This window comes from Narcine bancroftii, chromosome 7 (genome assembly GCF_036971445.1).
Source record: "Narcine bancroftii isolate sNarBan1 chromosome 7, sNarBan1.hap1, whole genome shotgun sequence".
NCBI lineage: Eukaryota > Metazoa > Chordata > Chondrichthyes > Torpediniformes > Narcinidae > Narcine > Narcine bancroftii.
Genome location: NC_091475.1, coordinates 88,484,888 through 88,512,821, shown reverse-complemented (window position 1 = coordinate 88,512,821; position 27,934 = coordinate 88,484,888). Strand labels below are relative to the sequence as shown.

Genomic DNA, 27,934 nt, shown 5'->3' with positions numbered 1-27,934 from the left:
AGCTATGGAGATCCTCAAAGTCCAATATTGCAAGAAGGTTAATGAGGTCTACACCAGGCACCTCCTGGCCACCAGAAAACAATGACCTGGTGAGTCAAATGCCAAATATCTGGAGGCCCTCTGAAATGCTTGCAGAGCGTGTGACTGTAAGGCAGTTTCAGCTGCCCAGAACACAGAAGACCTCATCAGAGATGCGTATGTGGCTAGCACCTCCTCCGGGTACCTACAGCAATGATTACTGGAATAAAAGGTACTCGATCTGGAAAGGGTGGTTGAACTTATAGATATTGGAGGTGACCCTCTTGTACTCAGATGATTACTCAGCTGCTTGGTTGCCACGGGCATTGTTATCTTGAGATGAAGCATCTTCCCACCCTGTGAGTGACTGGTCCCTAACACCATTCCAATACTCTAGTGATATAACCATGGTCATCGTTGTGGGTGATCTCCCCAGTTGCTAATTCTGTGGGCCATTTTGGACTGTGCACCAAATGCCATCTTCTTAGAGGTCAAGGGCAGCCATCTTGGGGCCAATGGCGGCCATCACAGGTGTGGGAATTTCCATCAGATTCGGACAATGAATCCATACTGGCCTCCCTCATCCTAAACAAGGAGGCACTGCACAAACTTGCCAGGTCCATGATGGATGTCTAAGTAAACAGGTGCTCTATCAACTATTTATTCAAAAGTGGGAGTACAGTTTTATCCATCCCGATACCACTAAACAACTATCTCTTAAAGTACAGCCTGCCAAACACAGGATATCACTCGTGTCCAAATCATACATGGCACCCATCCATGGGTCCTGCATAGTGATCCTAACTTTTGGAATGTGCAAATGCTTCAGACTGCTCATTATGCCACAACTCTGTGCCCCCTTGCCAACTTCAGAAAGTCACTCTGCACTTTAATGGGGCCCTCCCTCCAACAATCTGCAACAAATAGTTCACAGATGTCCCCCTGCAGGTGACATGTTGCTTCTTGACCCTTAAGGTTGATAATTCCCCCCCCACCCACACTGCTGTTTTCCAAACTCATCCCTGATTGGAAGCTGGTGGCCATCAGGAATAGATTGTACTGTGGTACTGTGCAACTGATGGAGCGTTCATTATGTCAGAGGTTTAGCGCTTATTGGGCAAGGGCATCTGCAAAACCAGCAATAGCTCTTGGAGGCCCTAGGAGTTCATGGGAAAGAACACGGAAGAGAATAGGATGGTCAGAGACTACACCCAGAACATCAACTGGTGTACACAGCTCAATGCTTAACCCCCTTCCCTGAACCAGATTGTACAATATCAGGTATTTTCCCGATCTGCTCAGAGGACCACCAGTATATGGCATTCGCGATGGATGGCTGCCTCTACCACTTCCTCCGGGTCCCTTTCAATGTCACAAATGTTCATCTTCCAATGGGACATGGACTGCATAGTGGACAGTTACGATCTACAGGCCACTTTCCCATACCTAGATAATGTAACTATCTGCGGCCACAGTCTACAGGATCATGATATGAACCTCCGCAGGTTCCTCTGGGCAGTAAAATGCATGAACCTTACTTATAACAAGATAAGTGTGTGTTCTGGACAGCATGGATAGCCATACTTCGCTGGTATGTGGTTGAGAATGGCATCATTGGCCCTGACCTTGACTACATGTGTCTTCTGATGGAGCTACCCATCCCCGCATACCCTCAAAGCACTGAAGAGATGCCTCAACTTCTTCTCATGGACACTCTATGGGACCCCAACATTGTGGACAAGATTTTCCCATTGGTCAAAGCCACCACATTTCTCCGTCCAAGCTGTATTCAACAGTAACAAAGATGACATCGCCAATGCAACCATGAATGCCATAGACATGTCAACACCATTCCAAGTAGAGAGCGATGCGTCTGACTTTGTTTTGGCTGCCACACTCAACCAGTGGGCAGACCCATTGTCTTCTTCTCACGCACCGTCTAAGGCCCTGAAATTTGCCAGTCCTCCATTGAAAAGGAGGCCCAGGCCATTGTGGAGGCAGTATGCCACTGGAGACACTCTTCTTTCTCTTTGGCTTGGCTTCGCGGACGAAGATTTATGGAGGGGGTAAATGTCCACGTCAGCTGCAGGCTCGTTTGTGGCTGACAAGTCCGATGCGGGACAGGCAAACACGGTTGCAGCGGTTGCAGGGGAAAATTGGTTGGTTGGGGTTGGGTGTTGGGTTTTTCCTACTTTGCCTTTTGTCAGTGAGGTGGGCTCTGCGGTCTTCTTCAAAGGAGGTTGCTGCCCACCAAACTGTGAGGCGCCAAGATGCACGGTTTGAGGCGAAATCAGCCCACTGGCGGTGGTTAATGTGGCAGGCACCAAGAGATTTCTTTAGGCAGTCCTTGTACCTCTTCTTTGGTGCACCTCTGTCACGGTGGCCAGTGGAGAGCTCGCCATATAACACGATCTTGGGAAGGCGATGGTCCTCCATTCTGGAAACGTGACCCACCCAGCGCAGCTGGATCTTCAGCAGTGTGGACTCGATGCTGTCGACCTCTGCCATCTCGAGTACTTTGACGTTAGGGATGAAAGCGCTCCAATGAATGCTGAGGATGGAGCGTAGAAAACGCTGGTGGAAGCGTTCTAGGAGCCGTAGGTGATGCTGGTAGAGGACCCATGATTCGGAGCCGATCAGGAGTGTGGGTATGACAATGGCTCTGTATATGCTTATCTTTGTGAAGTTTTTCAGTTGGTTGTTTTTCCAGACTCTTTTGTGTAGTCTTCCAAAGGCGCTATTTGCCTTGGCGAGTCTGTTGTCTATCTCATTGTCGATCCTTGCATCTGATGAAATGGTGCAGCCGAGATAGGTAAACTGGTTGACCGTTTTGAGTTTTGTGTGCCCGATGGAGATGTGGGGGGGGGGGGGCTGGAAGTCATGGTGGGGAGCTGGCTGATGGAGGACCTCAGTTTTCTTCAGGCTGACTTCCAGGCCAAACATTTTGGCAGTTTCCGCAAAACAGGATGTCAAGCGCTGAAGAGCTGGCTCTGAATGGGCAACTAAAGCGGCATCGTCTGCAAAGAGTAGTTCACGGACAAGTTTCTCTTGTGTCTTGGTGTGAGCTTGCAGGCGCCTCAGATTGAAGAGACTGCCATCCGTGCGATACCGGATGTAAACAACATCTTCATTGTTGAGGTCTTTCATGGCTTGTTTCAGCATCATGCTGAAGAAGATTGAAAAGAGGTGTGGTGCGAGAACACTGCCTTGCTTCACTCCATTGTTAATGGAGAAGGGTTCAGAGAGCTCATTGCTGTATCTGACCCGACCTTGTTGGTTTTCGTGCAGTTGGATAATCATGTTGAGGAACTTTGGGGGGCATCCGATGCGCTCTAGTATTTGCCAAAGCCCTTTCCTGCTCACGGTATCAAAGGCTTTGGTGAGGTCAACAAAGGTGATGTAGAGTCCTTTGTTTTGTTCTCTGCACTTTCCTTGGAGCTGTCTGAGGGCAAAGACCATGTCAGTAGTTCCTCTGTTTGCGCGAAAGCCACACTGTGATTCTGGGAGAATATTCTCGGCGACACTAGGTATTATTCTATTTAGGAGAATCCTAGCGAAGATTTTGCCTGCAATGGAGAGCAGCGTGATTCCCCTGTAGTTTGAGCAGTCTGATTTCTCGCCTTTGTTTTTGTACAGGGTGATGATGGTGGCATCACGAAGGTCCTGAGGCAGTTTTCCTTGGTCCCAACAAAGCTTGAAAAACTCATGCAGTTTGGCATGCAGAGTTTTGCCGCCAGCCTTCCAGACCTCTGGGGGGATTCCATCCATACCTGCTGCTTTGCCACTTTTCAGTTGTTCGATTGCCTTATATGTCGCATCCTGGGTGAGGACCTCATCCAGCTCTAGCCTTAGGGGCTGTTGAGGGAGCTGGAGCAGGGCGGAATCTTGGACTGAGCGTTTGGCACTGAAAAGAGATTGGAAGTGTTCTGACCATCGGTTGAGGATGGAGATCTTGTCGCTGAGGAGGACTTTGCCATCTGAGCTGCGCCGCGGGCTTTGGACTTGGGGTGAGGGGCCGTACACAGCCTTTAGAGCCTCGTAGAAACCCCTGAAGTCGCCAATGTCCGCGCTGAGCTGGGTTCGTTTGGCGAGGCTAGTCCACCACTCATTTTGGATCTCCTGGAGTTTGCGCTGAAGATGGCTGCATGCGCGACGGAAGGCTTGTTTCTTCTCTGGTGGGCAGCTCGCTTCTTTGCCAGCAGCTCCTGGATTTCCTAGCTGTTTTCGTCGAACCAGTCCTTGTTTTTCCTGGAGGAGAAGCCCAGTACCTCTTCAGTGGATTGCAGTATGGTCGTTTTCAACTGATCCCAGAGGGTTTCAGGGGACGGGTCCGTGAGGCGGATTGCATCGTCGAGCTTTGCTTTGAGGTTTGCCTGGAAGGTTCCTCTCGCTATCTCACTATTTCACAAGGAAATGGTTCATCCTCCTCACAGATCAGTGAGTTTAATAATAAGCAAAGGGGAAAAATTAAGAATGAAAAGATCCTCAAGAGGAGAATCCAGCTGTTCACTTACAACTACAGCACAGCAAACTTAACGAACCCCCGGATGCTCTATCCCGAGGAACCCATGCTAGTGTACAAATGGACAGACTACAGGCTCTGCAGAATGACCTTTTCCACCCCAGAGAAATGAGGTTTTTTCTATTTTATCAAATCTCAGTATCTACCATACTCCATTGAGAAAGTCCGAGCAATGATTAAAACTGCCAGGTCTGCGCCGAATGTAAACCTCATTTCTACTGACCAGACGAGGTGCACCTGATCAAGGTCACCTATCCTTGTGAGTGCCTCAGCGTTGATTTGAAGAGAACCCTCCCCTCTTCCAACTGGAATGTCTATTTCCTTAATCATCGACAAATACTCCTATTTCCCCTTTCACCATCCCATGCCCAGATATAACCACGGCCACAGTTTTCAAGGCCCTCCAGAATATCTTCAGTCTTTGGGTTCCCTTCATCCACAGTGACCGAGAGACATCATTCATGAGTGATGAGCTGCAGCAGTACCTGCTGGCCAGGGGCATGACCATGAGCAGGAACACCAGCTACAATCCTCGGGGTACTGGGCAACTGGAAAGGAAAACTGCCACGGTCTGGAAGACCATTCTCCTGGCAGTGAGGTCACAGGGTCTCCCCATCTCCCATTGAATGGCAAGTCCTCCCAGATGCATTCCACTCCTCCTGGTCACTTTTATGTATGGCCACCAACAACACTCCTCATGAACAGATGTTTGCTTTCCCTAGGAAGTCTGCAACAGGGACTACACTGTCTGCCTGGCTTACCTCCCCAGGACCAGTTGTGCTCCAGAAGCACGCCAGGCAATCTACGACTGACCCACTGGTTGAAGGTCTGCCTTCTCCACACGAATCCCCAGTTTGCCTACATTGCCTTCCTTGATGGGCATGAAGACAGGTCTCCATCCAGGACCTTGCTCCGTTGGAGGCCTCCCTGACCACCACCTACTTTCAACAGATATCCCCTCCCACTTCAACCTTAGGGGTCCTGGAACTGGCAGCTGACCATCCCCTACCCCAGGTCACTCTTGTCGACAACGATGTACCAGCTCCACACTCCCCCACCACCCCACCTGTCCCCACCCCTCGATAAATTGTTAACAGGCCTCAGAAGCTGCTCAGGACACTACGGCAGTTCCCCAACCATTGCTACATCACTCGCTATGGCGGACGAGATCCCCTGATAGATTTAACCTGTAAATTAAATATATGTATAGTTGTTTCATTCTCTCTTTTTTTTCCTCACTCTGCAGGACTCTTCTTAAAAAGGTGGGTTGAATGTGGTAAACCACTGTTATGCCATGATTGTCTGCTGCTGGCTGGACACACCTCTGAAACTGATCCTAACCATTGACCATTGAATGTTCCTTTTCTTGTTGCTTTAATCAGTCTATGAGGTTGATGGTTGTTCTAGTCTTTAGTTAATAAAAGCCTGATAGTTTCACAACTCCAGCCTTTTGTGATTATTGATGCTACATCAAACCTATAGGTTTTCTTTATCCTTTTTTAATGATGCTGTTGCAAGATACAGATTCATCAGCGAGTTAGGCTCATTTGACATAATAATATTAGTAAGATTATTCATGCTTCCAAAAGTAAACAAAAAGTTGGAGAAGCCAATGGAAGGAACAGGGAAATATTGGATGAGCATTTGATCAGTTGGGAGAGTCATGTGGTCAAATAGATGAAGTAAAGTTTTCAGTATAATATCACGTCAGCACAGACCACTTGCACAAGGATAATATGTATGAGCTAAAATTTGGAAGAAATTCAGAAACCTTGTAAGCACAGTTATATGAATTGAAAGGTGATGTGTTTTGCTCAGCAAGAGTGTTCCTGACCGATGTGGCATATTTAAGTCTTGTTGATATTAATGAAAAACAATTGTGAAGTGAATTGGGTTTATTGAATTAAATTAGTAGCAATGATATTGAATTCAACCCATTTTAGATTTATGCCAAAAATGACAGGGCATTGACCGTAAAACTTTATCATTTCTATCTTCAATATTTGGGAAGAAGATCAAATACCACATTCTGTAGATCAAGGAAGATTTCTTCTTTCTCTGCAAATGTCATGTTTTTTCCAGGAGAGGAGCTAAACAACATTGTAAAAATTCTCACGCTATCATTAATACCATGGATATAATTTTAATTGTGCAGTAGAATAATGGAAAAATGTATCCTTTGACATCAACCCATTTTCAATGCAAACGAAACGACTTGCCTTTGTTGATGTAAAAATGGAAAACATTATTTTTAACCATCTGTCACAAATTATCCTTCCCTGTGATGTCTATGAATTTGAAATCAGATTGTGCAATTGCGCTCCAGCAATTTAACAGTACGATCAAAATACCTCAGAAGCCATACAGCATATTTGTACTTAATAAATGTCAAAACATTACATCACTCACTGCTTCAGATAAATTTTTCTTGGAGAACAGAAATTAATTGATAAATGAAAGTTTTATAAAAAATAGTTAAATGCAATTGAAGTGTTTTATAATGTGTATTATTGTAGAGCTCGTCGAAAGAACCAAAGACTTGTTGATCCAAACCAAGGCTTTTATTAGCAAAAGACCGGAGCTCTTCACAGGTGGCCGACCAGTCCGGAATGATCCGACCTGGCTAGGGACACAACCCTTTAAGGCCCAGACAATAGGAGTGGCTTAGCTCTCAGCCAATCGCTGTAAGCACAGTCTAGGTACAGTAACTATATACACTATGTACATTGGTGATAGACCTGTACTATCACATTCACCCCTTCTTGGAGAATTGACCCTGGAAAAAAAAACAAAAACGAGGGAGAGAATGAAAGGAAGGGGTAGGTCAAGGACTGTAGCGGTCAGGGGGTCTGACCATCCGGCGTGACCGCCGTGGTGCCGGGATTGGGGTCACTGGAGTGGTGTTGCCAGCGGGCTCGTCGGGAGCGACTGCTCTGTCGCTCAATTCCCCAGTCGTTTTGTCGGCAGGGTGGCCCGGGTCATTGGGATGCTGTTGGTCCTTCTGTTGCGGCACGGGGCCTGGAGAAGGAGTTGGGGGGTTTGCTGGGTCTACCGCGTCCTGAGCTAGGTCCCGCACCGAAACAGTGTCCTCCCGCCCGTCTGGGAACTCCACGTATGCGTAATGTGGGTTCGCGTGGAGTAGAGTCACTCGGTCGACCAAGGGGTCGTTCTTTGAGTGCCGGACGTGGCGTCGCAAAAGGACGGGGCCAGGGACGGTGAGCCATGCCGGTACAGTGGTTCCCGACTCGGATTTCCTCGGGAAAAGGAACATCCTTTCGTGGGGGGTGGCATTTGTTGCAGTACATAGGAGAGAGCGGATGGAGTGTAAAGCACTAGTGAGAACCTCCTGCCAGTGAGAGGTGGGGAGACCTTTAGACCGGAGAGCCAGTGTAACCGCTCTCCATAGGGTGGCATTCTCCCTCTCGACCTGGCCATTACCGCGTGGGTTATAGCTCGTGGTCCTGCTTGAAGCAATACCACACTCCAGAAGTTACTGTTGCAGCTCTGCACTCATGAATGAGGACCCCCTATCACTGTGGATGGAATTGGGGTACCCGAAGATGGTGAAAATACTGTGAAGGGCCTGTATCACTGAGGTGGCAGTGGTGTCTGGGCAGGCTACAGCGAATGGGAAGCGGGAGTACTCGTCGATGGCCGTAAGGATGTAGGTATTACGGTTGGTCGACGGTAGGGGCCCCTTAAAGTCTACACTAAGACGCTCGAAGGGGCGGGTGGCTTTGATAACGTGGGAGTTATCTGGACGAAAGAAGTGGGGCTTGCATTCAGCGCACACCGAACAGGCTCGGGTCATGGAGCGGATCTCCTCGACTGTGTAGGGTAAGTTGCGCGCCTTGACAAAGTGAGCAAACCTAGTGACCCCTGGATGACAGAGCGCCTCATGGAGTTTCCGTAGTCTGTCCATCTGTATGCTGGCGCACGTCCCCCTGGAGAGCGCGTCAGGCGGGTCGTTGAGCTTACCAGGCCAGTACAGGATGTCATAGTTAAAGGTGGAGAGTTCGATTCTCCATCTGGCGATTTTGTCGTTTTTTATCTTACCACGCTGGGTGTTGCTGAACATGAAGGAGACCGCGCATTGATCAGTCAACAGTGTAAAGCGCCTCCCAGCGAGGTAATGTCTCCAACGACGCACCGCTTCAACTATGGCCTGGGCCTCCTTCTCGATCGAGGAGTGTCTACTCTCCGGACCCTGGAGGGTTCTGGAGAAGAAGGCTACAGGCCGACCGGCCTGGTTCAAGGTGGCTGCCAGGGCGAAGTCGGATGCATCGCTCTCGACTTGAAACGGGACAGACTCATCGATCGCGTGCAGCGTCGCAGCAGCGATGTCAGATTTGATTCGATCGAAAGCCGCTGTGGCTTCGGTCGAGAGGGGAAAAGAGGTGGTCTTGATAAGAGGACGCGCCTTGTCGGCGTAGTTTGGAACCCATTGGGCGTAATACGAGAAAAGGCCCAGGCAACGTTTCAGAGCTTTCTGGGTATGTGGGGGGGGTAAGTCCATTAGGGGACGCATGCGGTCAGGATCTGGCATGACTATCCCGTTCTCCACCACACAACCTAGAATAGCGAGTCGTGTGGTCCGGAAGACACACTTGTCCAAGTTGTAAGTCAGGTTTAGCTGACGGGCAGTTTGAAGAAATTTGTCTAGGTTGGCGTCGTGGTCCTGCACGTCGTGGCCGCAGATGGTGATATTGTCCAGATACGGGAAGGTCGCGGTTAGCCCGTTCTGGTCCACCATCCTGTCCATTTCCCGCTGGAAGACCGCGACACCATTCGTGACCCCGAATGGTACCCTGAGAAATTGGTATTGGGGTTTGTAGTTGCTCGCGATTGCCGGTGGGTAGGTCGTTGGTCGCGGCGGTCGGGCCCTGGCGGTCGTCAGCGATGGATGCTCGGGTGAGCACCTGGTTGGCCGAGGGGGTAGCTGTGGCGGCGGCAGCAGCGGCGGTAGCGTCGGCCCCGGGGGCGGCTGTGGCGGCGGCAGCAGCGGCGGTAGCGTCGGCTCCGGGGGCGGCTGTGGCGGCGGCAGCAGCGGCGGTAGCGTCGGCCCCGGGGGTGGCTGTGGCGGCGGCAGCAGCGGTGGTAGCGTCGGCCCCGGGGGTGGCTGTGGCGGCGGCAGCAGCGGCGGTAGCGTCGGCCCCGGGGGTGGCTGTGGCGGCGGCAGCAGCGGCGGTAGCGTCGGCCCCGGGCGTGGCTGTGGCGGCGGCAGCAGCGGCGGTAGCGTCGGCCCCGGGGGTGGCTGTGGCGGCGGCAGTGTCAAGTGTTCCGCACGGGGGCGAGAGGCGGGCCATCACCATGGTTGCGACGGTGGGTTGCCCCATCCGGGTTCGGCGTCTCCGTGACGTCAGGCGTTGCCGTGCAGGGGAGCCCTCGCTCTCATTGGACGAGAGCTCTGGGGAAGAAGAGTTTGAATGGGAAAGCGGCGATTGGGCTTCACACGAGGCACTGTGTTTGCTGGCAGCCATTTTAGACCTACAGACTGCAGCAAAGTCGCCATTTTTAAGGCACTTCTGGCACCTGGCTTTTCTTGCTGGGCACTGGGATCTGCTGTGCTTGTCCCTCCCGCAGAAATAACATTTCGGGTTCGCACGGGGCAGTGTAGCAGCAGCCGACAGGCCGTCAGGGGTAGGGTAGAAGGGCACTCTACTCGCATCAGAACGAGGGGTCCAGTCCCTAGAGAGCTCGGTGGACTTTAAGGCTGCATCCTCCATTGTGATTGCAATCCGGGCCACGTCCTCTAGTTTTTCTACCCCTTGTTCGAGCAAGCGCAGCCTCACTTCATTCGATCGGAGCCCGGCCACATAGGCATCCCGGACGAGATCGTTTGTGATCTCGGCAGCAGTTTTGTCCACACAGTTACCGTCCTTGCCCAATGCCTTTAATACTTGTAAATATGCCCTGCTGGACTCACCGGGCTGTTGCTTCCTCGACGCAAGCACGAGCCGGGCATGAACTCTGTTCACCGGTTGATCATACAGTCCTTTCAGTACCTTTATGGCTGCGGTGTAAGTGGTCTCATCCTGGATGTTCTCGTAGACTCTCAAGGACACCATAGACAGCAATGCTGTTAGACGCTGGTTATCTTCCTCCACCTCAATGAGTCTCAGGAAGTTTTCAAAGTTCAGCAGCCAGAAGTTAAAGGCTTTGAAGGCTGTAGCTGACTGTGGGTCGATATCAAGTTTTTCTGGCCGAGTTAAACGCTCCATCCCTTTCAAAAAAATTCTTTTTGCTAATAAAATTGTAGAGCTCGTCGAAAGAACCAAAGACTTGTTGATCCAAACCAAGGCTTTTATTAGCAAAAGACCGGAGCTCTTCACAGGTGGCCGACCAGTCCGGAATGATCCGACCTGGCTAGGGACACAACCCTTTAAGGCCCAGACAATAGGAGTGGCTTAGCTCTCAGCCAATCGCTGTAAGCACAGTCTAGGTACAGTAACTATATACACTATGTACATTGGTGATAGACCTGTACTATCACAATTATTGATGGGATTATTGAGCATTTCCTTCATCATAAAGAACATTTAAGGAAACATTTTTGCACTCTACAATTATCAAAGGATTGATCAAGTAGGTAGATTTCTTTTATGCATCTGGAATCACTCGGTTCAGAAGGATTAGCATAGAAAAATGATGCATTAAAAAAAAATTAGCATGATTTAAAAAAAAGACTTGCTGAACATTAAACCTGATTCCCATTTATGTGGTATCAGTGGTCCATGGCACAGTTTCTTCCTGTCGCTGCCAACTTTCTGCTGTGATGCAAAATTGCAAAATTCCCTTTGGGTTTGCATAATGTTGCCTTGCTGGTGTTCTGTGCAAGTCAGGAAACTTATGTCAACAAACATATATACACTACATTGAAAACAAATGCAAATGGTGCTGACAATGAGATAAAGCCAAAGACTACAGTTTACTCCAGAGAAAATACTTTGTGAGGTATTGATCATCAGAAGGAAGATTTTGCTCTTTGAATCTGGGAGTTCTGGAGCAGATTAAAGGCATTCAGCCAGACCTGAAAGAAGGTTCTATATTTAGGAAATGTAGAAATGTGCCTTTTAAGATCATTCTGGTGCAGTAGCATGAAGGTTTTGTAATTGATGTCCAATGTGCTGCACAATTAATTCAGAAAAATGAGCTTGAATTCCATGGTGTATTTAAATGTGAATAACTTGGATTGAAAAGTTAATCAGGAATGGTAAATACATTTAGTTGAAATTCCTCCCTCCTCCACTTGCAAATAACCATTTTAGTAAATGATGGAAAGAAATCTGCCATCTTTACCAGTCTGGCCTATGCAGATGCTGCTCAACTTACGATGGGATTGTGTTCTGGCAACGCATTGTGTCAAAAACTGTAAGTTGAAAAAGAATACCACACCTACCATTTTTTATAATTACATTTTGTATACCTTTATTCCACACTGAAAAAAAAAAATTAACCTACACCGCTGAAAGCACACTGGGCATGAAGAATGTTTGAAGCATTGAACTAAAATTAATTAGTGGATGGTGAGGAGACATGATGGGCTGTTTACAGTGCACTCATTCTCGTGATCACTACGGAGTCTCGGAGTGTGGTTGAGTCGGCATCACAAGAAAGTATGCTGTACAATACGCTCATGCAATGCTGCCATTGCCCGGCAGAGTAGCGAGAGAGTAGCGTACCACACATCGCAAGTACAGGAACAGATCGGAATTCAAAATTGAAAGTATGGATTTGAACCATTGTAACTTGAAACAAAATCATAAGTCGGACCATTGTAAGTAGGGGAGCACCTTTATGTGATTCCAGAGCAACCAAGATTATTGATTTATTCCACTCCCTCACTTATTGGGCAGTTACAGGCAGAAAATACATGGCATGCTGCCTTGGGATACATGGAAGTATGGGAAAAGGAAAGGGACTGATTGATTGATCTGCTGGTCAATAGGACAAACAGATCTTTCTTTGTGTGAGTAACAAGTAAATTAGCATCTACTTTATCAAGATTTTAAAAAAAATAAACATACATCACATTAACATGGCCATGATCCCATGCTGCCAAAACATCCCAAATAACCTATATTCACCGTATGTTTTGAAGGGTGCAAGGAAGCTGGATCATCCAGAGGGAACCCACACATACACACGAAGAATGTGAAAACTCCTTGACAGACAGTGCCAGATTCAAACCCAGGTCACTGGCATTATAACAGTGTTGCTCTAACCAAGCCACCTAAGTTCCTTGTACTTTTAACGTGAGTATAAATTTCTCCCAGGATTTCATCATATTTCTCTGAATGGCATCAAATATTTGAGGTACCTTCAACTAACTTGTGAAATATAGCTATTGATGTTACCTGTATAACTGATTTGTCCACAGTAAGAATCCATCCAGCAGTCATGCTAAAGACTATGTACACTATTTTTTTAAAATGAGATTGATTGAGCAATAAATATTAGCAAGAAATTAGATGTAAGCAAATAGAGAACTTATTAATAGCAGTGTAATTTAAAATGCTTTATATAATTATTAAGAATTTAAAAAGTCATGTGAATGATTAATAAAGGAGAATGGAAGGAAACCCCAATAGATAGGCATCCATGGAGAGAGATTAACTGAGTTTTATCAAAAATGGCTAGGAATTGAAAAGCAAAAAGAGATGCTGGAAACCTGATACAAAATCAGTACATTTTAGATGGATGCAGCAGTCCATACAGCAACTATGGGAAGAGAAGCAGATCTAATGTCTCAGGTTGGTAACCCTGTAGGACTGTCTTGAATTGCCAAGTCTCACAGCTTTCTCAGTTGTTACATTAGAAATTGACAGTTTTATCACAAACAGGAATAGTTGAATTGAAATGAATTGAATTGTTTCTTGTCATGTGTACCAAGATACAGTGAAAAGCTTCACTTTGTGTGTAATACAGGCAGACTGTAGAAGGACCCCATGCTCCACCACCATTTTGGATCTACAAGGAATAAAGTTTGCAGAAAATGATAACAACGGTATTCAACTTTAGCAAAAATTGACAAATCAAATTTGCATTTTAAATCAAGAATAAGAGCATTTGGGGGTATCACGTGATGCCGTAGAGTCAGGAAGTAGGAACCCAACCCTCCCGGGAAATTGTTATTTAAGCAAAGGTGTAAAAGTCAATTGGGAAGAAGAGCTACATTTAAACACTCGAAGAATGTAACTAAAGGAAAAAAAAAACAAAACTAATGCAGGATCCTCCAGAGTCCAGCAAGCATAAGAAGAACATCAGCAAAAGAGGCCCCTTGCACAACAGAAGCCTGGGGCTGTAGTTTGATCCACCCCCCTGTATGAGAAGTCCACCCACCAATCCAGCTGGAGGCCTCTCTTCAACTCTGGGACAGGGAGGTGGCATTGAAGAAGAAGACAACTGTTTGGACATGTGCAGAAAGAAGCACATGCGTGAAATAGAAGAGCCCTAAATGTCAGTTAGCTAGTGCTGGGAGATTCCAGCTGTTACAACAGGATGCGGAGGAAGAGGAGGAAGACATAACAGATCACACAAGATAATAATAGTGATGAAAATATATGTACAAATAATAACTTTAAACATTTATACAAATTGAATTATTTACCTTTACTTTAAAAGGTTGAAGAAGATCTGAACAGATTGATGGCCCTACTTATAACATCAGTGGAAACTGTCAATTGTATTACAATGAATACATTTCCAAGAGTACAATATCTCTTTCAAATGCTTCCATACCATTATCTCAGAGGTTCTTTCAGGAGTTAAATAGTTGTCAGAAAATTTCTTTGGAAGGGTCAGATGTTGAGGGTCTCCATAGAAAAATTAACATGGAAATATTAACTGGGAGGTTTACAGCTTCCTAATTTTAACAATTACTATCAAGCAGCTCAGATGAGATTTCTTACGTTGTTTTTTGAGGAAGAAGATAAACCAGGATGGGTGAAAATAGAATTGGATAAAATAACCATATAACCATTTACGGAGCTGAAACAGGCCAGTCAGCCTTTCGAGTCCACACCGGTTCACTAGAACAACTCCACTAGCTCAAACCTCCAGCTCTCTGCCAATGACCCTCCAACCCCCTCAGCTCTATGTACACATCCAACCTTCTTTTAAATGACGAAAGGGATCCTGCTGTAACTATCTCATTTGGAAGATTATTCCATTCTGCCACCACTCGCTGAGTGAAAAAGCCACCTGTAATATTTCTCCTAAAGTTTTCCCCCCTTACACTTACCTCATGGCCTCTTGTTCTAACCTTCCCTGCCCTCAGGGGAAAGAGTCTGTTTAGGTCTACTCTATCTATTCCTTTCATAATTTTAAATACCTCTATCAAGTCCCCTCTTAGTCGTCGACGTATCAATGAATAAAGTTCCAGTCTCCTTAATCTCTCCCTGTAATCTAAATGCTGTAAGCCAGGTGACATCATTGTAAACCTTCTCTGCACCCTCTCCACCTTATCTATATCCTTTCTATAATTTGGAGACCAGAACTGAGCACAGTACTCCAAACCTGGCTTCACCAATGCCTTAAATAGCTGCAGCATCACCTTCCAGCTCCTATACTCTATGATTTATGAAGGCCAGAATACCATATGCCTTCTTAACCACCCTGTCTACATGGGAATTCATCTTCATTGAATTCTGTACCATAACCCCCAGATCCCTCTGCTCATCTGCATGCATCAGTGCCCTTCCCTTGACTCTATATGTCTTATTCTGGTTATTTTTACCAAAATGCAACACCTCACACTTGTCTACATTGAATTCCATCTGCCATCTTTCAGCCCACTCTTCCAAACAAACCAAATCCTTCTGTAAACCAAGAAAATCTACCTCACTATCCACCACTCCTCCTGTTTTCATATCATCTGCATATTTGCTTACCCAGTTAACCACACCCTCCTCTAAATCATTAATATAAATGTTAAACAAATAGGAGAGAGAATAGCAGAGGGTTTTGTATATAAATGGAATGTGAAATTAGTAACTGGTGAGAAAGAAACCCCTTTGCTAAAACATTTAATCTATACTTGGTATAAAATAAATAGTGATAATGAAATAGGGTGGGGAGGGGCTTATCTCCCCAAACCCTTTTGACTCATAACAGGCTTATACCCAGTACCAAGAGTATCCAAATTTTTGAAATTTGGTCTCATAAAGGGATCGGATACATTGAAGATTGTTATGAGCAGGGGCAATTGATCTTATTTGAACAATTTTTAAAAAGTATGCAATTCTTAATAATACAATCTTTTGCTATTTTCAAATAAGACTGTATCTAAGGGTCTAACTGAACTCAACAATGTTTTTACTAAGCTGTAGTGATGTAGAGACTCTGATTCAATGGAAAATACAAAGAAATTTACTTCAGCAATGTATCTCTTACTTCAAGTGGGAACTCCCCTCCCCCCCCCCAAACAGGGGGTTCACAAGCCCAGACAGAGATGAGAATCAGACTTAAATGTAAGGATTGGCAAGCAAACCTGTCTGAATTATGTCACAATAGTATGACTAATAAAATAAATGTAAAATATAGATTAGTATAATTTTTTTTGCATCAATTATATCTCATTCCACAGAAAGTTAATAAATTAAAATAAGACCTATCAGACTGATGTTTTAGATGTGACGAGGAGGTAGGGACCTTTCTACATTCAACTTGGTCATGTTCTAAAGCAAAACGTTTTTGGGTAGATTTATGACATTTTTTAGACGAGATTACACAAATTCATTTTCCACAAAACACAGAATTATTTTTACTAGGTATGTTATGTAGGACTAGATAATATTCTTTATTGCACTCCTGAGATTTACTTCCTAGATTCTGCGAGGTAGTCAAATGAGTGGTGGCATCTTCTGGGTTAGCAAATGGGCACCCTCCTTCCTCAGTGTTTCACTGATAAACCCACAACACCTCCGTTGGGTTCAGCAGTGAATCCCGGCATCCTGGGCTCACCCCCTTGATTCCATTCACTCACTTGTGGGTCCAGATGGAATTCTCTCTCCTCAACTAGAGCCACTGACTACCCTTTTCAGCAAGGAGAAATATTTAACTGCTTATACAGTTAAATCTTTAACTGCATATTTCCTTGCACACCCAACTCCCGGAATAGCCCTGATGTCGATGTGGCTACAAATCTTCATCAGCCTACTTCAACCACTTGGACCGTTGCCTTTCAGGCATGTTGCCGTATATCAGCTGCAAGCTCAGCGTATCTCAGTTTCTTGCGCTCATAGGCCTCCTTCACTGCATCCTCCCAGGGCACTGTAAGCTTGATTATATAAATGAGATGGAGTGAGGCCGACCACAGCACAAGGACTGGACTGAGAGTGGTTTCCGCAATTTCATTTGGGAAGCAGAGATTCTGGCCTAAGTCTGCAACAATCTTCCTCGCTGCTCAGAACCTGATCTTGATGTGGCGATTCTGACTTGACCATCACCTTCCTGGACAAATGCTGTTTTTTTTTAAAGACTTTATTTAAAATTTTTATAACATGAATACAATAAAGAATTACATTTAAAGAAAAATATTTAAAAAATTTTAAAAAGGTATGATTACAATCTTTCATTGGCTTGGCTTCGCGGACGAAGATTTATGGAGGGGGTAAAAAGTCCACGTCAGCTGCAGGCTCGTTTGTGGCTGACAAGTCCGATGCGGGACAGGCAGACACGATTGCAGCGGTTGCAAGGGAAAATTGGTTGGTTGGGGTTGGGTGTTGGGTTTTTCCTCCTTTGCCTTTTGTCAGTGAGGTGGGCTCTGCGGTCTTCTTCAAAGGAGGTTGCTGCCCGCCAAACTGTGAGGCGCCAAGATGCACGGTTTGAGGCGTTATAAGCCCACTGGCGGTGGTCAATGTGGCAGGCACCAAGAGATTTCTTTAGGCAGTCCTTGTACCTTTTCTTTGGTGCACCTCTGTCATGGTGGCCAGTGGAGAGCTCGCCATATAACACGATCTTGGGAAGGCGATGGTCCTCCATTCTGGAGACGTGACCCATCCAGCGCAGCTGGATCTTCAGCAGCGTGGACTCGATGCTGTCGACCTCTGCCATCTCGAGTACTTCGACGTTAGGGGTGTAAGCGCTCCAATGGATGTTGAGGATGGAGCGGAGACAACGCTGGTGGAAGCGTTCTAGGAGCCGTAGGTGGTGCCGGTAGAGGACCCATGATTCGGAGCCGAACAGGAGTGTGGGTATGACAACGGCTCTGTATACGCTTATCTTTGTGAGGTTTTTCAGTTGGTTGTTTTTCCAGACTCTTTTGTGTAGTCTTCCAAAGGCGCTATTTGCCTTGGCGAGTCTGTTGTCTATCTCATTGTCGATCCTTGCATCTGATGAAATGGTGCAGCCGAGATAGGTAAACTGGTTGACCGTTTTGAGTTTTGTGTGCCCGATGGAGATGTGGGGGGGCTGGTAGTCATGGTGGGGAGCTGGCTGATGGAGGACCTCAGTTTTCTTCAGGCTGACTTCCAGGCCAAACAAAAGTGCAGAAAACAAAACAAAGGACTCTACATCACCTTTGTTGACCTCACCAAAGCCTTCGACACCGTGAGCAGGAAAGGGCTTTGGCAAATACTAGAGCGCATCGGATGTCCCCCAAAATTCCTCAACATGATTATCCAACTGCACGAAAACCAACAAGGTCGGGTCAGATACAGCAATGAGCTCTCTGAACCCTTCTCCATTAACAATGGCGTGAAGCAAGGCTGTGTTCTCGCACCAACCCTCTTTTCAATCTTCTTCAGCATGATGCTGAACTAAGCCATGAAAGACCCCAACAATGAAGATGCTGTTTACATCCGGTACCGCACGGATGGCAGTCTCTTCAATCTGAGGCGCCTGCAAGCTCACACCAAGACACAAGAGAAACTTGTCCGTGAACTACTCTTTGCAGATGATGCCGCTTTAGTTGCCCATTCAGAGCCAGTTCTTCAGCGCTTGATGTCCTGCTTTGTGGAAACTGCCAAAATGTATGATTACAATATTACATCAGAAAACTACACAAAATAACCCCCCCTGTTAATTGTAACACAATATTAATAGTCTAACTTAAAATTAGTCCAACCCTCCCCCCAAAATAAAGAGTGAAGACTTAATAAAATTGACAATATTATATATGAAAAAAAATACCCACTTACAAAAAAAGAGATAAAACTTAACCTAAAAAAATTCTAACAACAACAACAACAAAATTGTCTATACTAAAATATCACACTTAAACATATATTTAAATCAAACTTAAATGCATATAATTAGCAAACGGAGTCCATTTTAACATAAAAAGACATCTTATCCTGAATTGAAAAAGATATCCTTTCCATAGTCAAACAAAATTTCATTTCCAAATACCACTTATCTAAAGTTAGTATATTTCTATCTTTCCAAGTAAATGCTATACATTTCTTAGCCACAACTAAAACTAAATAAATAAATGAAATCTGATAATCCTCTAAACCTAAATCAATTAATGATTGCATGTTCCCTAATAAAAATATATCAGGATCTAAGATGGATATTATATAAACTGTTAAAAACAGATTGAATACCTTTCCAAAACTGTTCCAATCGATCACAAAGCCAAACAGTATGCAAAAAAGTATTGGCCGTCTGATCACATCGAAAACAAGAATCCAACTTACTAAAATCAATTTTTTTTAATTTCTCCGGCATTAAATATAGCTGATGAATAAAATTATAATTAATCATCGCTAGTCTAGCATTAATTAATTTCCGAATACTATTCTGACAAATTTCCATTCAAGCTTCTTCAGCTATTTTATGTCCTAAATATCTTTCCCATTTCAACTTATCTTTATCCCAGTCTTTTTTACTATCAATTTCTTGTAAAATACAATACAAATCAGATATATATCCCTTTTTTGGTATTGAAAGTACATATTCTTCAAAACTAGATTCAGGCAATAAAATCATATGTCGACCACATAACTGTTTTACAAAAGATCTTAATTGATAATATACAAATATAGAATTTGCACTAATACCATATTTCCTTTGTAATTCGTCAAAGGAACAAAAACAACCCTCAGAAAAACAATCAGATAATTTTTTTATTCCCTTCTTTTCCCATTGTTTCAAAGTGGCATTGGAGACTGTAAAAGGAACAAGTTGATTATTATATAATGGCAATCTTCCAGAATATATACTTTTAAGTCCCAATTTTTTAAGTTTACTTGTCCATAAATTCAATAAATGTTTCAATATTGGCACATCATAAGTTCGTAATAAATTTTTATTCCATCGAAACAAAAACTCATGAGGAAATTTTTCTAAAATAACCGCCATTTTTATCTTTACCCAACTAGGTGGGTCGTCCATATTCATTAATGCACTAAGAAATTGAATTGAGCTGCTTCACAATAATGCTGAAAATTCGGTAATCTTAAACCTCCAAATTGAAAATCCCACATCAATTTTCTCATTGCTACTCTCGGAAATTTTCCCTTCCATAAGAATTCTCTAATCGCTTTATATAAATCCTTAAAAAAACTTTAAAAAAAAAATAAGGAATTGATTGAAACAAATATTGTATTCTAGGAAAAATATTCATTTTTATGGTATTAATCCTCCCTAGTAAACCCAAAGGAAGGTAGATCCCTCCACCTAATCAAATCTAATTTAATCCTTTTTATAAAAGGAAAATAATTAATTGAATATAATTCTTGAAATTCCGTATTAACATTAATTCCTAAATATTTAATTGGTGTCTTCTTTCTCTTTGGCTTGGCTTCGCAGACGAAGATTTATGGAGGGGGTAAAAAGTCCACGTCAGCTGCAGGCTCGTTTGTGTTTGACAAGTCCGATGCGGGACAGGCAGACACGATTGCAGTGGTTGCAGGGGAAAATTGGTTGGTTGGGGTTGGGTGTTGGGTTTTTCCTCCTTTGCCTTTTGTCAGTGAGGTGGGCTCTGCGGTCTTCTTCAAAGGAGGTTGCTGCCCGCCAAACTGTGAGGCGCCAAGATGCACGGTTTGAGGCGTTATCAGCCCACTGGCGGTGGTCAATGTGGCAGGCACCAAGAGATTTCTTTAGGCAGTCCTTGTACCTTTTCTTTGGTGCACCTCTGTCACGGTGGCCAGTGGAGAGCTCGCCATATAACACGATCTTGGGAAGGCGATGGTCCTCCATTCTGGAGACGTGACCCATCCAGCGCAGCTGGATCTTCAGCAGCGTGGACTTGATGCTGTCGACCTCTGCCATCTCGAGTACTTCGACGTTATGTCGACGTTACTTAACGTCGAAGTTAATTGGTGTAGTCCACTTCTAATTTGTAATATTTTTATATACTGAATAATCACCTTTACAAATTGGTAACATTTCACTTTTAGCCCAATTTACTTTGTAACCAGATAATTGGCCATAAATTTCTAAACATTCTTGAATTGCAGGTAAAGAAATATCCGGATCCACCAAATATAATAAAACATCATCAGCAAATAAATTAATCTTATATTCCTCATTCAGAACTCTCATACCTTTAACATTTTCATTTTGATGTATTAATTGTGCTAAAGGTTCAATAACTATAGCAAATAAAGCAGGTGACAACGGACATCCTTGTCTAGTAGATCTTGTCAAACTAAAAAATTCTGAAATTTGGCCATTAACAGCAATTCTAGCCTTCGGGCTATTATATAAAGCCTTTATCAACCCAATAAATGAAGAACCAAAACAAAATTTCTCAAGTACTTTGAATAGAAACTTCCATTTCACTCTATCAAAAGCCTTTTCTGCATCCAATGAAACCACTATTGGATAATTCAACTGAAATTTAGATTTATTTATCAAGGTTATTAACCGTAAAATATTATCTGATGCATACCTGTTTTTTATAAATCCCGTTTGATCACCATGAATAATTTTAGGCAGATATTGAGCTAATCTATTAGCCATAATTTTAGCTACAATTTTATAATCTACATTTAACAATGAAATTGGTCTATAAGAAGAAACCTGTAAAGGGTCTTTATCTTTTTTTTTTGGTATAACTGTAATTATTGCATTAGAACAAGACTTAGGTAATTAAAAAGTATTGTAAGTTTGTTGTAATACATCCTTAGAAATAGAAGATACATCAGCATAAAAAACTTTATAAAACTCTATAGAAAACCCATCTTCACCAGGTGCCTTTCCATTCGGCATGTCTCTTATTGCCCTTTCTATTTCATCTTCTGTAAAAGGTTTATCTAACTTTTGTCTATCTTCTTGATTCAATTGTGGCAAGTTAATATTTTCCAATAAAGAATCTATTGCGTCTCCAGTTACATCTTTACATTCCGAAGTATACAATTGTTTATAGAAATTACAAAATTCCTCATTAATCTCCTTTTGATTAAAAGTAATACCTGATTTCTTTCTAATCGCTGGTATAATCCTAGATAATTGTTCCTTTTTTAATTGCCATGATTAGTTAACTGATTCTTTTGCGTTTCGGTAGCATGTTTTTGAAATTCTTTTTCAGTAGCAGTTATCTTTTCCTCTAAGTCTTCAATCTCTTCAATTCTCTCCTTCTTTACTTTAGAGGCATAACTGATAATTTGGCCTCGCAAAAAAGCTTTCATTGCATCCCATAAAACAAAATGATGAGAAACAGAATTACAGTTAATACCAATAAAATTTCAATTTGCTGTTTTAAAAAACTAATAAATTCTGGTTTTTGCAATAGCATAGTATTAAATCTCCATCTTGAAGCTTTCTGAACATCTTGTGGACTCAAATATTCTAATAATAATAATGAATGATCCGAAACCAATCTAGCCTTTTACTCCACAGGTGTAACCCTATCCTGCAAATGTGCTGATATTAAAAAATAATAAATTCTAGAAAAAAGAATTATGTCACGAGAAATAAAAAGAAAAATCTTTCTCTGTAGGATTAACTCTTCACCAAATATCAATTAAATTCAAATCTGCCATCATATTAATCACTTGGATTGCCATCTTAGACTTCTTAATTACTCTTGGGTACTTATCCAATAAAGGCTCCAACACCACATTCAAATCTCCCCCAACATCACATTAGAATTTGCTTGTCCAAGTAATAAAGACATATCCACAACAAAAGATGTATCCTCAACATTAGGAGCATAAACATCAAGCAAAGTCCATGCCGCATTAAAGATTGTACAATTTAATTTTAATAATCTTCCACCATTTTTCTCTTCATTCTGTAACTGAAATGGTAGATTCTTATGTACCAAAATTGCCACAGCTTTTGCCTTAGAATTAAACGAAGAATAAAAACTTGCCCAACCCATTCACGTTTGAGTTTCAAATGTTCCTTATCTGTTAAATGAGTTTTCTGTAAAAAAGCAACATCAACTTTTAATTTTTTTAAATACGAAAGTACTTTTTTATACTTAATAGAATTATTTAAACCCTGAACATTAAGAGAAGCAAACTTCAATTTAGACATTTCTTACACTCAATAAAACACAACAAGAAACAAACAAAAAAAGAAGAAACAAAGAACCCCCCCCAAAAAAGAAAAAAAAAAAACCCTTAATTCCCCTTTGAAATTACAACTAAAAACTAAAAAAAATTAAAAAAAGTTATATATAAAAAAAAACAATTATTTTAAAAAGATTAAAAAAGAGCTTCACTCCCTAACCCAAAAATTAAAAAGAAAAAAAAACAGGTCGGAGGTCACAATGACCTCCTCCTGTTTAAACCGCCTAATGCGGTAACTCCCCCAAAATATTGGGTGTGAGATCACTCACACGCAGCTGATGACTTCTGGAAATTGGTGCCCACCCAGTTCCCTCTCCCAACTCCCATCACTATTTAAAATCTTCTCAACAAAAATAATAATAAAAAAATATATATTTTTTAATCAACTTTGACCATTGCGACCACCGTTTCTTCCATTTCTTCCAGAAATCAAATTCCCTTCTTGCAGCTCTGCCCTCTTTGGAGACCGTGGAGGACTACGTCGTTCCTGGAATTGCGTAATTGGTATAGACTGAGCAAAATCCATAGCTTCTTTAGGATTATCAAAGAACTTTGGTTGATATCCATCCTGAAAAATCTTCAGTACCGCAGGGTATCTAAATGTTGACAAATGCTGTTGACAAATGAAAGGTTAATCTTAAAAACTTCCATAGGCTTAGTCAGGAAAATGTTAAGGATGTCGGTATTTTTCAAAATAAAGCAAGTTTAAATAAGAGGAGGGCGGAATCTAGTGGAATAGATCTTCATTAAACTATGGGATATTCTATGAAAAATAAACAAAATATATTATTTGGGAAGGATGATCTATTGTAATTTCTCATATGACAGTATTTGGCATGAAATACCGAGCATAAAAGTGTATTATTCATGATTCATTTATGGTCGTGTACAAAAAAAGTTTTCCCTTACTTTCTCTTTAAAGGCGCACAAAGAGTTTCTGTTAGCTCAGTGCCACTATCAAAATGAGATAGAGAAGCAAAGACGACTTCCTTCATGGACATTGAGGTTTCATTGATCTGACCACCTCTTGCGCTCCCATAACCTCTGCAGCTGCATGGCTTTCTGTCCTGTCCAGTGACATACCCAAGCTCAAGGCAGGCAAGTTGCCCTCTTTGGTTTCTGGTTCCCAATGCCTGTCATGATTAATAAACCACCAACACCTGTGATCGTGCGCATTAATCAAATACAAAAGATGGAAACACTGGAAGGTTTATTATTTGTAGTGGGTGTGCTAATAATGTTTTCAGCTCTTCAGTCAGTCTAACATATAAACCACTTCCCATCATCATTGTGTTCTGACTCTTCAGATGATCCGTGTAGCAAGCCTATCTTACTCTATAATATTCCAGAAAATTATTACCCTGTAGTTAGATTTAGAAATAATTTCCATGACCTTTTTTAGGATGCAAAACATATATTTTGTTCCTTTTGTGAAAAGGACGAGATTATAAAAATCACGTTCCTTTATCAATATTTTGAGTTTTATAAATCCTACATAGATAATAATAATGTATCCAACAAATTAGATATACTATTACATATGGCTACAAAAACATTCAAAAAGTCCAAAAAAAGACACAACATGTAAAAAGTATTATGTGAATAATCTAACTTTCATCTTGTGAAGTTATTAGTTGAACATGTTTTCCACTACTGTAAAAAGAGGAAACCAAACAACAAAATGGATCTAAATAATTTTGTAAATTATGAAAATAACTAAAAAAGGTCCCTATAAACTTACAAACATCATACATTTCAAATCAGGAAGCACCATCACATCTGATAGCCATTGAATGCAGTAGGAGGGACAGCATCTTTCTTTTTTGAATATTTCATTTATGTTTTTAAAGCCAAACATGCAATCAACAAATACAAATAAAGAATTGAATGCAGAGTAAAAATAATAATCTATGAAACAAGATGACTATAATCCCCCACTCTAACTATGAAAGTTGATAAAGAAAGAAAATCTCAAAGAAATGCAATAAAAAGAAGAAAAAAAGAAAGAAAGAAAAAAAAGATTGATGCAGAGCTATCGGTCACCTCACAAGTTTCACATTTTCATGATTTTCTTGGATCTTGAGAGGATACTAGCATAGGTCTTGTGGTTGAGATTGGACCATATTTTCAAGAACATGTCATACTTTTTTCTTAGGTGGTAGGTAATCTTCTCAAGGAGAACACAACTATGCATTTTCACATTCTTAGATGGGAATCATATTTCCAAGTAACCACTATAGATTTTCTGGCCACTGCCAATGTGATCTTGAAAAAAATATTTTTTGATGTTGGGACAAGCTCATTTTAAATGGAAAGAGAAGGACATGGCCAAAACATATGAAACCATGTACCTTCTTCAGCAATACATCTATGACATTTTGAATAAATATTAGAATAGAATTTAGCCAATTGAACTTTGGAAAAGTAAGCTTGAATTATTAATTTAAATTGTAATAATTTAAACATCAGAAAACAATTGTTGAAAATCTTGCTCCCATAATTTCTTAGTCTTGTCCAGGAATTACGACGAGACAACAACAATGATTCTTAAAGGACTCATACCAACTTTTTATGATTCAGTTTAAGATTATTTGTTTTCTATATCATATTTAATTCAAGGTCTTGAAGGGGTTCAAAAAGCTCCTAATCTCTAAATATCTAAAAAAAAAGTTTAGACAGTTTAAACTTAGAAGATAATTGTTCAAAAGAAGCTAAATTTTGGACAATAAAACGATCTTGAAAAGACCAGATACCTAACTCCAACCATTCATTAAAAAAAAAGTTGTACTGAAGGTTAAAAAAGAATTAGCTAAAAGGGGACTGACTAGCAGAAATCTGTTATCCAAAATGTTTTATGAATTGTAACTAAACTCTCTATGTATGTTTAACAACAAAATTATTAGTTCATTTAGAAACAGGAAAGGGTAATGGAATTTCAACTATCGAAATAAGATTCAATTTCATGATTAATTCAACTTGCAGCATCTTGTCTCTCCTTATGATAAATCCAAAAGGTTATATATCTAAAAATAACTGCTCAATAATAAAATTTTAAATAAGGCAATGCCAACCCACCCCCTACTTTCTTTTATTTTTTAGGGTTTTGAAGAAAAGTTTTGTTCAGACAGGGCCATTTATTTTTCCAAACAAGAGATAATTAAATCAACCGAATCAAATAAAAAGTTCTGTGAACAAATACAGGTACAGCTTAAAAATATATAGGTAGGATATTCATCTTAATGACATTAATGCATGCAATTAAGGACATTATGAGAGGAGACCATTGAGCTAAGGACTTTTTTGACATGGTTCATTGAGGTGCAAAAGTTCTTAAATTATTGAAGATCTTGCAAACAGAAACACCGAAATAATAATTTTTTAAAGCAATTTTAAAGGGAACAATAAGATCTAGAAAACTGGAAGAGTTCAAGACTAATATCATTTTTTGAGGTATAATTTATATCCCAAGGATTGATCAAATTGATAAAAGAGTGATAAAATAGCTGATCAGGGTCAGATGTTTACAATAAAAGGTCATCTGCATAAAGTGAGGCCTTATGAGCATTCCTACCTCCTATAAATCCAGAAATATCATCAGATTTCTGAAAGACCACTGCTAATGGTTCAAATGCCAGATTAGATAATAATGGGCCTAAAGGGCAATATTGTCTAGTTCCAGGGTAAATATTAAATAGTTTGGATTTTATTGAATTGGTAAAAATTGAAGCAATAGGAGATAAATCCAATTAATAAATTTAGGACCAAAATTAAATTTCTCTAGTACATTAAACAAGTAATTCCATTCTACTCTGTCAAATGCTTTCTCAGCATCCAATTAAATAATTAAATTCAGAAAGTGAAACAGTGGGAGAATAAAAAACATTCAACAGATGACAAATATTAAATTGTGAATAACATCCCTTAATGAAGCCAGTTTGATCTTCAGAGATATTAAGGGGCATAATATTTTCTAACCTACAGGCCAAAATCTTAGACAGTATCTTAGCATTGGCATTCCAAAGAGAAACTAGCCTGTTGGAAGAACAGTTAGAAGGATCTCTCTTTTTTTAGAAATAAGAGAGATTGAAGCCTCATTAAAAAAAAAACTCAGTTATTGTGATTAAGATATATTGTTGATCAATACATTTCAACTGGTTGGGACTCTTTTTTACTTTAGGCATAAAAGAGATTATTTAACCCCTAATGTATACTTAAAATGAATCCCAGATTGCCAAACAAGAGTCCTCAGAGGAGGAATTTTTATTAAACAAAGGTAATTTGATCTTTCATATTTTTTTTTTAAATGGGGTCGGACAATAAAATGAGATTCAAATGCCATTACATTGTGGTTCTAGCCAAGTCTGGGATATTAATAGATAAAACCACCAGAGAATTATCTGAAATTACCAGAGTCAACAAGTGGAATTAATTGTTGATTTGTGATAAAATAATCAAACCATAAATATGATGTACACTAGAGAAAAAATGTATTCCTTATCACTAGGATGGAGAAATCTCCAAACATTTATAATACCAGACTACAGCATAAATGAGTTACTAAGTATAGCAGACTTATTTAAAGTGACAATTCTGGGAGATGAACTATCAAGCATGGGGTTTAACCAACAGTTTAAAATCACCTCCTACAATCAAAGAATAAAAATATAAATCCAGTAAAAGAGAGATGTTCAAAAAATTGATCTTCAATATTCAGGCTATAAATATTAACACAAACAACAGTTTATTACAAAGTTTATTAGATAGAATCAAAAAGCATCCATTCATTAGTGTCCATTATGTTTGATAAATGGAATGATTTGGTCAATCAAAATTGAAATGCTTCAAGATATGAATTTTTTTGTAATTATCCCAAAATTTTAATCTGTGCAAAATATTTTACAACATTTAATTGGATGGTTCACACCTA

General features: G+C 41.4%; 1 long non-coding RNA gene across 3 annotated transcripts in view; it reads left to right on the top strand.

Moving 5' to 3' along the window:
* Positions 1-24,165, top strand: part of LOC138739107 (uncharacterized) — a 90,298-nt gene extending 66,133 nt beyond the window's left edge. For all 3 annotated transcript variants that reach the window (XR_011342006.1, XR_011342005.1, XR_011342004.1), the window contains 2 exons: positions 12,642-12,795; positions 23,930-24,165. This is a non-coding gene — a long non-coding RNA (uncharacterized lncRNA). The remainder of the gene's footprint in view (positions 1-12,641; positions 12,796-23,929) is intronic.
* The last annotated feature ends 3,769 nt before the right edge of the window (positions 24,166-27,934 follow it).